The sequence below is a fragment of the Schistocerca gregaria genome, chromosome 3, assembly GCF_023897955.1.
Source record: "Schistocerca gregaria isolate iqSchGreg1 chromosome 3, iqSchGreg1.2, whole genome shotgun sequence".
In the NCBI taxonomy this organism is placed as follows: Eukaryota; Metazoa; Arthropoda; class Insecta; order Orthoptera; family Acrididae; genus Schistocerca; species Schistocerca gregaria.
The window spans coordinates 659,313,045-659,325,854 of NC_064922.1; the positions used below are offsets into that span (position 1 = coordinate 659,313,045).

The following is a 12,810-nucleotide window of genomic DNA, read 5'->3' on the forward strand; positions in this document are numbered from 1 at the left end:
GAATGTATGACACGTCATAAATGAAACATGAAAACGCAATTCAAAGAAAAAGTCATTGTTTGAACTATGGACATGTTAGAAACGTTAAACGCGTAAATCAAAAGTGGAAGTGTTTATTTCATATATCCCAAGTGTCAGAATTAAGAATTGTGCCGACAGTGAAAAACGATAGCGCACTTAAGCCGAAGTGCCACTGTTAACGATTGTATTATGACCACAGGTCTCAATAGATACGACGGCCTTCCACTGGCCTGCAATTCCATGTTCCTATTGGCTTGCCTATATGCAAATGCACATGCCTGTGGCCAAATGGTTCGTCGCCTGCAGCTTATAATTCTTTTACGAACTTTTCTGCACATAGTACTCGTTCATATCTCTATGTCACAGTTGCTGCATCAACATCTGACCGTTGTTTATATGGGGTTATCAACTCCGACTCTTGTTACTGTTGTGGTCTTCAGTCCGAAGACTAGCTTGATGCAGCTCTCCATGCCACTCTATCATGTTCAAGCCTCTTCATCTCTGAGTAACTACTGCAATCTACATCCTTCTGATTCTTGTAAGTAATAGATTTCAGCTATCAGTCGTTCTTTTTAAATTTTATTGGCAGATCTAGATTTCAGCTAGAAACTAACCATTCTCAAAGCACTATCATTTTTTATCAATGCGTGTAATGCCTGTTAGTCGGGCTTCATCCACACTTCATTGAATACTGATTCTGTTTGCTGTATTCATCTCTTGTCTCTCCCCTCCACCCCTCCTCTTAGCGTCCCTTCAGTACTAAATTGGTGATCCTTTTATGTCTCACAATGTTTCCTATCAACCGATTCCTTCTTCTCTTCATGTTCTGAAACAAATTTATTTTCTCTCCAATTCTGTTCAGCACCTCCTCATTAGTTACGTGACCTACCAACCTAATCTTCAACATTCTTTTCTGTAACACCACATTACAAAAGATTCTATTTTCTCTTTGTCTAAATTGTTTATCTTCCGCGTTTCGCTTCCATACACGGCTACACAAATACTTTGTGCAAAGGCTTACTGACCCTCAAATCTATGCTCGATGTTAACAAGTTTCTCTTCTTCAGAAAAGCTTTTCATGCCGTTGCCAGTCTACATCACATACTCTAGCTACTTCGACCATCATAAGATATTTTGCTGCCAAATAGTAGACCCCCATCTACTATACTAAGTGTCTCATTTCCTTATCTAATTTCCGACAGTTGAAGAGGGTCGTAATGCCTAATACGCAGACATCTATTCACGCTATCACACATGAATTCCAAACTGCGTCAGGATCCATTGCAAGTACTGTGATAGGTAGACGGGAGATGAGAAAACTTGTAGTTCATGATCGAGCGTCTGCATATAAGCCACACATCACGCCGGTAAATGCCAGACGACGCCTCGTTTGGTGTAAGGAGCGTAAACATTGCACGATTGAACAGTGGAAAAAATAGTGTGGCGTGACAAATCACGGTACACACTGTGGCGATCGGATGGCAGGGTGTGGCTATGGCGAATGCTCGGTGAACGTCATCTGCCAGCTTGTGTAGTGCCAACAGCAAAATTTCGAGGCGGTGGTGTCATGGTGTGGTTGCGTCTTTCATGGAGGGGGCTTGCACCCCTCGTTGTTTCGCGTGGCACTATCACAGCACAGGCCTACATTGATGTTTTAATCACTTTCTTGCTTCCCAATGTTGAAGAGCATCTTTCAACACGATCTAGCACCTGTTCATAATTTACGGCCTGTGGTGGAGTGGTTACATGACAATAACATCCCTGTAATGGACTGGCCTGCACAGAGTCCTGACCTGAATCCTGTAGAACACCTTTGGGATGTTTTGGAACGCCGGCTTCGTGTCAGGCCTCACCGACTAACATCGATATCTCTCTTCAGTGCAGTATTCCGTGAAGAATGGCCTGCCATTTCCCAAGAAACCTTCCAGCACCTGACTGAACGTATCCTTGCGAGAGTGGAAGCTATTATGAAGGCTAAGGCCGGGCCAAGACCATATTGAATTCCAGCATTACCGATGGAGGGCGCCACGAGCTTGTAAGTCATTTTCAGTCAAGTGTCCGAATACTTTTGTTCACATAATGTATTCTTGAGTACTGAACGAATGTTTAGGATCCGTACCTGGTCGGATTGAAGAAAGACATCGAAGCAATTCAAAGGCGGGCTGCTAGATCTGTTAACGGAAAGTTCGAACAACATGTAAGTGTTACGGAGAGACATCGGGAACTCAAGTGGGAATTCCTGGAGTGAAGGCCACGTTCTTTTAGAGAAACGCTATTAAGAAAAGTAGAGAACCGGCATTTGAAGCTGACTGCCGCCAACACATTGAGCGTAAGGACCACGATGGTAAGATACGAGAAATTAGGGCTGATATGGAGGCATACAGACAGTCGTTTCTCCCTCGTTCTATTTCTGAGTGGAACAGGAAAGGAAATAACATGTAGTGGTAGAGGGTACCCTCTGCCAAGCACCGTACGGTGGCTTGCGGAGTATCTATGTACATGTAGATGGAGATGTTTTGGAGTGGTGCCGTGACCTGGAAGCATGGACTGTTACGGAATGGCGTCGCGTTGTATCCAGCGATGAAATAAGTTTCTGCACAAAAAAAAAAAAAATGGTGCAAATGGCTCTGAGCACTATGGGACTCAATATCTGTGGTCATAAGTCCCCTAGAACTTAGAACTACTTAAACCTAACTAACCTAAGGACATCACACACATCCATGCCCGAGGCAGGATTCGAACCTGCGACCGTAGCGGTCATGCGGTTCCAGACTGAAGCGCCTTTAACCGCACGGCCACACCGGCCGGCTAAGTTTCTGCACAGCCCGTGATGATCAACGTTGGCGAGTGTGGACGTAGCCTGGGCAGAGGTCCCATTCTTGCAAGGTTTTCGTCATGTGGAACAGTGTTATTCCTGGACTCATGATGTGGGGATGTGGGAATGACTTCAGGTCACGACTGTCAGTATATCACGGACATCCTGCGACATCATGTTTTATCATGCATGAGACAGTATTGCAGTGCCATTTTTTATCTGTACAGTACTCTTCCACCATGACGCATGTCTCTGTGAACTGTCTGCCTGATGTTGAGACATCTCTGTAGGCGCTGTTACAACTTGTGAAACGACTGTATGAACATCTCTGTCTCATAGTCCACCCATTACACACATCCTTTGTTCTTTGCATCCTGCTTCTGTAACAGTAAAATTGACTTACGCACATAACATGTGTTTAAATGAAATGTCTTCCCCACAATATTACAAGAATACTAAACCACTGGACCGATTCCAACCAAACTTGGTAAACACATCCCTTACTGTCACGCAACAATAACTGTGGAGCTGAGCCCTACCTACCTTGCGTAGTTCAAGAAATATGGCGTCATAAATAATGAGAAGCATAAAAAACTACCGCATCATGAGTGATGTTTAAATTTATTACTTCTGTGCTACTAACTCTATTCGCAATAAATTTGGCAGACAGTCTCCACATACAGTGCTAAATTCGCCCACACTATTATATCATAGTACTACCCATAGTTCAGGAATACAAGGTCACAAACACTGACATACATGTAAAAATACAGCATCATTCATTATGCTTTAACACATTTATCGAGTACTATTAACACACGCTTACAGTAGCGGCAACTTAAAGAAATCCCTGACACCTGGCAGCGCTTTTGACAGCTTTCAACAGCGAAGCGCAAACGGCTGTAGTCCAAAACAAAAGCCGTCTGTAGAGCTGTCTGGAGGCATTACTATAGAGAGGTATTGTAGATAAGCGAAGACGCAGCGTCCAGCATACAGAATTGTTTCACAATTTCAATTATGTTTTCACGAATACATGAAAATGAAATATTTTCGATATTATAGTACAAAAACATTCTTTTTTGTTTTAGTTTGTAATAGAACAGTGGCAAAATGAATATCCTGGCAATCCCCGGTTTGAGAGGTAGTTGTTATTATAATTATTGGCAGTGGTAAGAGACAAAGCATTGGCAGCCAGAATTCTTCCAATTTCTGCCAGATGGAAGTAAGGAGACGAACAGTTATGTGATTTACAAATAATGGCCATAAATATAGTGCGCATATCTCAATTTGCTAGATTTTAAATAGGGGCGCAGCGTATGGATGAAGCAAGTTCTGCTAAGGAGAGGAGTGGTGCAGAGAAACTTGTTTTGTAGCAAGTGTTTATCCTCAATGTGGTTAGTTAGCTTTCTCTTCTGAGAAGGAGTTGGTAGCAGTCGCGATGCAATGAAAATTGCTTTCTCATTCTATATTAAAAAAAAAAATAGAAAGAAGCTGTACCAGTTGTCACATTGACTCGATAGTTCGTAGCTTAAAGAAACAGCTTCAAACACTAAATGTCGGTCGGCCGGAGTGACCGAGCGGTTCTAGGCGCTACAGTCTGGAACCACGTGAGCGCTGCGGTCGCAGGTCCGAATCCTGCCTCGGGCATGGATGTGTGTGATGTCCTTAGGTTAGTTAGGTTTAAGTAGTTCTAAGTTCTAGGGGACTGATGACCTCAGAAGTTAAGTCCCATAGTGCGCAGAGCCATTTGAGCCACTAAATGTCGGCCGCGCAGGGTATCCGCCTGGGTCTGGGCGACTTGTCCACAAATTTCCAATTTTACTAAATGTCGTGTATTATTCATCACTTAAAAATTAAATTGATCAAAGAAAATTCTTTCTCAGTCTAAAATTTAGTTAGGTGCTGATGACGGTGGGAGGAGACGCGGGAGTAATAACTAATGGTCTCAGAAAGGATGGGAGCCACTGGTTTAGGAAATAAAATGGTGGAACGTCTTAGGCGAGTCGGACGGTATCGAGATAACTGTCGAGCTCAGCTGAGGTGTAATCTGTGTCCCCTATGTTGCCTCGGTCACAGCGCCGCGGTCGGCGTTTGTCAGCTGTCGGCTTCCCGATAACGGAGAGTGAAACCCGACGCATGCGCACCACGACCCTGTTGGCAGTAGCACAGCAGTTGGGGGAGGAACACTGTGCATCGTGGAGCGTCGCGTCGTCGAGCGGAAGCGGTCGGACGGATCATACCGGCGAGTTACGTGTACACAGGTATGTCGCCACTGTTTTTGTCTGAATGACCACCGCCAACTCTCGCGAGGGCGCCTCAGAAGCGCTTTATAGTGTACTGTGACAAACTCCACAGCTACCCAACCACACATTGACAACTTTTTCACTGAAATTCTAAGTAATCGTGAGTTTGACGCGTCCTATGCTTTGAAGTACAATTTTGTGTTGTATCTCTCCAGTGCGTATTATTCGCGACAGAGGAATATGACAGGGGAAACCAGAATTCACGAATATAAATTGTCCTGCTCTCTGTTGGGTTTCCCGCTTTGACGAGGAGGTATATCTAGCAGTGAACTTTCGTCCGTCTAGTGTGCCAACTAATTATGTGATTACATGGCATATTTTGTGTTTATTGTCACACATTCTGATGATCGCGTGGCCAGCCTCGTGTCTATAACCGTCTCAGCGTGTAGTATTTGTTGTTTATGTGGAAGTGTGCGAAAATTTTCGACGTGTTTGCGAATCGTGTAACTGAAGCGGGACGTGGATACCAGCCCAGCACTCACGTATTCGGTTGTGGGAAAACGCCTTAAAGCCACATCCAGTCTGGCCAGCACACCGACCACCGTCGTTCATCCGCCGGTCGGATCCGATCCGGGCCCGGGGCCGGCGCGCCTCCCTGAATCTTGGAAGCGGCGTGCTAACGTGCGCTGCTATCTGGTCTGGACGTCCCTTCCTCGTGTTATCTTCACGAAATACGCTCTAGAGAGTATACTAGAGTTTGCGAGGTCGTATTCAAGGCTGAAAATCAACTCTCACATTGAAGCTTGTTAATTGTAATGTAAGAAAAAGCAAAAAAAATTTAACTGGGTACGATATCGCTTTCCATTGCGTTCACTAGTAAAGGTATAATAATTGTACCTCGTCAAAGTTATACCAGATTTTTTGAGCCTGCCAAAAAATTGTCTCGGCTTTGCGTACTAAGTTATCTTTCCTTTCTATTTTATATCCTTTTATAATCTTTTCTGGTGACCAAAATAAGCTGGAAAAAGCTATAGTAAATACTTCACGATGAAAGATATACCATTAGTTTCTAACACAAGGAATTACTTAGGATCGGACCCAGTTCACCCACCTATTCTAAGAGCGAATACTGAGGTACAAAACAAGACCAATTAAATTCAAACGGTCGATCATCGCTGAGCAACGCTAAAATATTTATCATCCTGGGGAAAGCTCCAACACAACCCGTCACTACAGCGTACTGTTTTATTGCTTTAGACGAACCCAGCCGGTTTCTCACGAATTCTTATAGCTCGAGCGCTTATCAAATACGATAACTCGGCTTCTTCTGTGTGGCCGAGATGCCCACGTTATCGTTACAGGTGTGGAGATGGACTTGGCAAAACTTGATGAAGTGCTTTCACCTCATAAGTTGCACTAAAGTGATGTCTCAAGCGCAGCGACGAGTCTTCGGGCTGAATTTACGTCACCTTCCGATACCGAGGCCTCACAAGAATTTTAAGAACTACCGATTGCAGACCAGACGCCGCTAGATGAGAAGGTCCCCTGAGAGAATTTGGACTGCGATTTCAGGTGGGGGTCCGGGTACTATTAGCCTGATACTGCCGTGCTCGGGCCACTGTTTGTTTTCCGGTAGAATATTGTTCACTCTGTACCATTAACAATATTTAAAAGTTAAAGACAGAGTGTGATGCCACACCTGCAGATTTCATTGTAGACAAGACACAAGTCGATAGATGTCTCATCAGATATTCCATTCTCACCGTAACTGATATATCACGATACACCAGTGACATTCGCTGAAAACAACCACACAGTTGTGCGAAAGGACAACGATAACATGAAAAATATCTATGGTGAAATCGACGATGAAGTAAAATAGCCTTCTTCGGAGTTCTCAGCGCTCGATGTTACCCGGAGATTACAACGTGTGTTGTTTCGGGCTACCCGTCTTACATTACTACGAGGTGGCAAAAGTCGTCTTCCGTTGAGGACAGAGATGCCTTTCTCGCTAATGATGCATTTCCATCAGACCTAGCAACCTGCTACTGTGGTCGAGACACGGATCTCGTATTCAGGAAACAACATCATAAGCACTGCAATGGCCTATACCGTATGTAGTTCTAAGTAATTAATTCGAAACAGAATCCTATGGAGTGTTGAAATATAGGGTGTTTTAAAAAAGAATATACGTATTTCGAACGCATATACCTATTAAACTACACTACTGCCCATTAAAATTGCCACACCACGAAGATGACGTGCTACAGACGCGAAAATTAACAGACTGGAAGAAGATAATGTGATATGCCAATGATTAACTTTTCAGAGCATTCACACAAGGTTGGCGCCGGTGGCGACACCTACAACGTGCTGACATGACGAAAGTTTCCAACCTATTTCTCATACACAAACAGCAGTTGACCGCCGTTGTCTGGTAAAACGTTGTTGTGATGCCTCGTGTAAGGAGGAGAAATGCGTACCATCACGTTTACGACTTTGATAAAGGTCGGATTGTAGCCTATCGCGATTGCGGTTTATCGTATCGCGACATTGCTGCTCGCGTTGGTCGAGATCCAATGACTGTTAGCAGAATAAGGAATCGGTGGGTACAGGAGGGTAATACGGAACGCCGTGCTGGATCGCAACGGTCTCGTATCACTAGCAGCCGAGATGACAGGCATCTTATCCACATTGCTGTTACGGATCGTACAGCCACGTCTCGATCCCTTAGTCAACAGATAAGGACATTTGTAAGACAACAACCATCTGCACGAACAGTTCGATGTGATTTGCAGCAGCATGGACTATCAGCTCGGAGACCGTGGCTGCGGTTAGCCTTGACGCTGCATCACAGACAGGAGCGCCTGCGATGGTGTACTCACCGACGAACCTGTGTGCACGAATGGCAAAACTTCATTTTTTCGGATGAATCCAGGTTCTGTTTACAGCATCATGATGGTCGCATCCGTGTTTGCCGACATCGCGGTGAACGCACATTGGAAGCGTGTATTCGTCATCGCCGTACTGGAGTATTACCCGGCGTGATGGTATAGGGTGACATTGGTTACACGTCTCGGTCACCTCTTGTTCGCATTGACGGCACTTTGAACAGTGGACGTTCAAATTCAGATGTGTTACGACCCGTGATTCTAAACTTCATTCGATCCTGCGAAACCTTACATTTCAGCAGGATAATACACTACCGCATGTTGCAGGTCCTGTACGGGCCTTTCTGGATACAGAAAATGTTCGACTGCTGCACTGGTCAGCACATTCTCCAGATCTCTCACCAATTGAAAGCGTCTGGTCAATGGTGGCCGAGCAACTGGCTCTTCACAATACGCCAGTCACTACTCTTGATGAACTGTGGTATCGTGTTGAATCTGCATGGGCAGCTGTACCTGTACAGGCCATCCAAGCTCTGTTTGACTCAACGCTCAGGCGTATCAAGGCCGTTATTACTGCCAGAGGTGGTTGTTCTGGGTACTGATTTCTCAGGATCTATGCACCCAAATTACGTGAAACTGTAATCAGTTCTAGTATAATATATTTGTCCAATGAATACCCGTTTATTGGCCAGTAGTGTATGAAACTTGAGACACACACATACGAACTCGCAAGTTGAGGTTACAGGTGTTCAGTATGTCCTCCACCAGCGACTCGAACAATATCAATCGATACTCAAATTCCTCCCATACTCGGGTAAGCATGTTAGTCGTCACTGATGCTATGAGAGTACGGATCGGATTTTTCAAATCGTTCAAGTGGCTCTGAGCACTATGCGACTTAACATCTGAGGTCATTAGCCCCCTAGAACTTAGAACTACTTAAACCTAACTAACCTAAGGACAACACACACATCGATGCTCGAGGCAGGATTCGAACCTGCAACCGTAACAGTCGCACGGTTCCACACTGAAGTGCCTAGAACTGCTCATCCACTGCGGACGGCTCGGATTTTTCAACTCTTCTAGGTTCTATGGTAGTTTTGATGCATAAACGTTGTCCTTAATGAACCCACAAAGCAAGAAGTCACAGGACTTCATATCCGGTGACAGTGAAGACCAGATGAGGAGAGCTAAGACGCTCGCTGTTTGCCAACCAATCCAACGGCTCGGTTAAGTTTCATTCAGTTGTTCACACACTCGGCGACTCCAGCGACTCGTTCAGCCTCTGAAACAACCAATTTCGTAACATAGCAAGATCCTGATGACCATTAACCGTGTTTCTATCACAGAAGAAAGGGGACATAAACAGATGAGTGGAATATCGCCCTCAACTCATTGACTTTTGAGGATCTCGTACATATTCAGTGTGTCCATGTACATTCTGTAGGCCCCAAATTCCAACATTGTGTTTGTTTACTTTCCCACTAAGGTGGAAAGTCGCTTCATCACTGAACACGTTGCCTTGTGCGAAAGTGTTCTCATTGTCAGCAACATTCTGAAGCTCGTCAGAAAATGCCAAACGTTTGTGTTTGTCGTCAAGACGTAGAGCCTGTAACAGCTGTATCTTGTACGGCTTTATAACCAACCGACGCCTCGAAACACGTCAGTTGTTGTACGCAATTGTAACTCTCGACTGGTAAGATGAGTTGATTTTGTAGGAATGCGTTGGAAAGAGGTTTGAATTTTTGCGATATTTTCGTCAGAAACAAGAGGACGGCCAGCACTCTTTCCTTTAAATACACATCCCGTGTCTACAAACTGTCGATACCATCTGCAAACTTTCCATCCATTCGGAGAATCAGTTTGTTACCTCAGCCTGAAGATATTTGTTCTCTATTCACGGATTTACATTTCGAAATCTCGATAATACAAAATTATTTCCAATACGGAGCAGTCATTTTGCAACATATGACGGTAATCAAGCAAACCGCCCTCTAGCGGTAGTCAATATAAACTAGACAACATATTCGTTACTCTAATAAGCGAGCCGCAGTGCAGCTATCGGCCGTTTTGACAACATAATACTTTTTAATACATATATTCCTTTTGAAACACCTTGTGCTTTACCAGAATGGCAAAGGGCTTCAGTGACGCCGAAAAGTATGTTCCTACCATTTGTATGAGGGGTATGGAGTATGTCATGGTGGTGGTTTGCTATACAGCACGAGGATCAGAAGTAGTGACCTAAGACATGTTTCACTTGACTCTGACATACAAGGACTATCTTGCATTTTCATCAGAATTTTGATCACAGACATTATCTAAGTTCTGAAAGGAATCAATCACGGTTCCCTATCTAAAATCAGGAAAGTATCGCACCAATTGATTATCACAGTATTGCACTCATTAGTTACCTGAGAAGGAAATTATCAGTGACCAAGAACCCAAAACGCTTCTGTGTCGCCCGCAGTGTGGTTTCGGTAGGTTTACCCTATCGTCCATAACCTGACTCCCCAGAAACCAGAAAGCCGGGTTGCGCATGCAGTCAGTTTTCCCAATGAAAAGATCTCGCGATACAATTCTGAAGAAAATTTTGCTTTTATATTTGGCAGTCCGCTCTTCGACCAGCGTTCTCACATAAACGCTGTTCTCATTGTAGTTCTTTGTTATCATTTTTGCAATAGCTATTAATTACATATTTATTACATATTAGTTATTATGTATTTATTCATTTGCTGTTTCTTTTAATCTGTACCTAGTTTCTAAAACAAATCCTATGTTGCACGTAAAACTGTATCCACAAAAAATTTTAAATGTAAAAGTATATTCCAGCATTATGCTATTTTACGAAGAAAAATAAAAAAGGGGAGGAGATACGGTGAATTTAGAGAGAGGTAAAAAGAGAAGAAGAAGAGTAATTGCTTGAAATTAACAATATAACTCCATGGTTCTTTACAGGGTCGATTTTGCGACATCTTGCTCATTATCTAATCTTGCTACCACAGCTCGACAGCTGCAGCTGACGTCAGGTAGAATTGCGAGTGGATGCCACAGGTTGAAACTGTGCGTTAATGTTTCAATTTTCATAATGCCCATCATATTTTTAATAAATAAAAAATAAGACAGGGATAGAACACTCTTAGTTTTAAAAAAATCGGTAAACTAAGCTGGTCTCATCTTCATGATAAACTCACTCAGGATTCATTCTGTCGACAGTGATGGCATTAAATTGGCCCCAAGGGGCTTTACACCATGCACTACAGCAGCCTTCATGCAGAGACCGAGAAGTCAGACCGCCGCCCTGTAGATTGTAAATGTCGTTCGACATGCGTATTATTTTCGATCGATCCTGGAGTCCCAGAGTTAGGTCTGGTACCTTGACCATCAGAAGATCGTATGTTGCTAAATTGCAAAAGACTACATGGAGTTTTTTGGGGTCCGAGTAAAGGATCTAGAGGTTTTAACTCAGTGTTAGAGTAAACATCCAAGTTGATAACTAACGAAGCGCACTCTATTTTTAAATCTAGATGTTTCTGCAATTTTAAATGAGCATTTTCACTTTGTAATTATTTACCCTGGTGGGTCCGAGAAAAGTAATGCAGTAAACTGTTCAATAGTTTTCCCTGATACCGATTTTTGGATTAGCTTTCCAGTCGCATTTACAGTCTTGACTGCAGATCTCTTGCGATCCTAGATGCGTTTATGCTAGTGTGGTCATTGGAAGAACTTTCTCTGAATTCCTATGCACCTTTGAGGCAGTTCGGCAAACGCATATTCTCCACAATTGCAACTTTTGGATACAAGACACTCTAAACGCATTACAACGCCAGAAAAGGACGTGTTGTTCTGTTGAGCCTTGAGGTGCAATTAGAGGCCAGATAAATGAGGAAAAGACACTGAATCAAGGAACTATCGCAAACGAATACATTGTACTGTTATGCACCGCTATCATGAGTCAGTTAGAGAAAATGTGTTTCTACGTAAAAAAAAATAAAAAATAAAAGTAGAAAGGCGACTCTGTTTTAGGCAAACATAGAAAGTGATTGGAACGGTTTTTAGTGTACGTTCGGAGTGTATGCCCTGTCTTTTATTTTCGGTAGTAACAAACCATTCACACATTTTAGTCATTTCTTGCCTTTTAACGTTAGCTGTATATCGATTTGTGTTGTTATTGTTGTTCCTACCTTTCTTTAACGTATTTCCTTACGTTTTAACATTACATGTTTGTAGCTTAACTTAAAATCTTATCTGCAAAATTTTGGAGCAGACACTGATTGAATGGATCCTTTGTCGTCCGGGCAATAATACATTAAGACATTTACAAATGAATATTAAAATTATGCGTGTATGCAGTATTCTTTTGAGATATAGTCTAGTAATTATCCCAGTGATTTTATGAATTATGGCGTATCCAGTTTCTTCAAAATGTGTCACGAGCGGATCTCTTTTTGCCCTGTCGATAACAGTTCATTTGCTCACCGTAGAAGCCTGAACTCATTTGTGTTGACGGCGAGGATATCAGCTCTTCCGCCTCGATGCGCGCTTGGGCCGAGTGTCTTGAACACCCGACACGTAATAGGCCGCAGATATCAGTCTTCTGGCAGTGAGCCAGTTTCAATGGGCGTGGCTATGAGGAACGGACACGTAGCTTGTCGCAACAGCGGCTGTTATTGCAGCTCTGACACACAGCGCGCTCGTCTCATCCGTCACGCCAGCGCTCAGTTCCGTGTAACATCCTGTCTGCGTGGATGTTATTACAGGCGGAACGCTAGTTTCAGCATCAGCGGGAACCACTGGTGCCTTCTTTGAGATAAGTGCACGGCATTCCATCGGAATGACT

At 43.5% G+C, this 12,810-nt stretch overlaps 1 protein-coding gene across 1 annotated transcript in view; it reads left to right on the plus strand.

Annotated features, from left to right (window-relative positions):
• The first annotated feature begins 5,017 nt into the window (after nt 1-5,017).
• The window catches only part of LOC126354159 (nuclear hormone receptor HR96), a 147,602-nt gene continuing 139,809 nt past the window's right edge, over nt 5,018-12,810 (plus strand). Inside the window, exon 1 of the mRNA XM_050003578.1 lies at nt 5,018-5,097. The gene's annotated coding sequence lies outside the window, so the exon portion shown is untranslated. The remainder of the gene's footprint in view (nt 5,098-12,810) is intronic.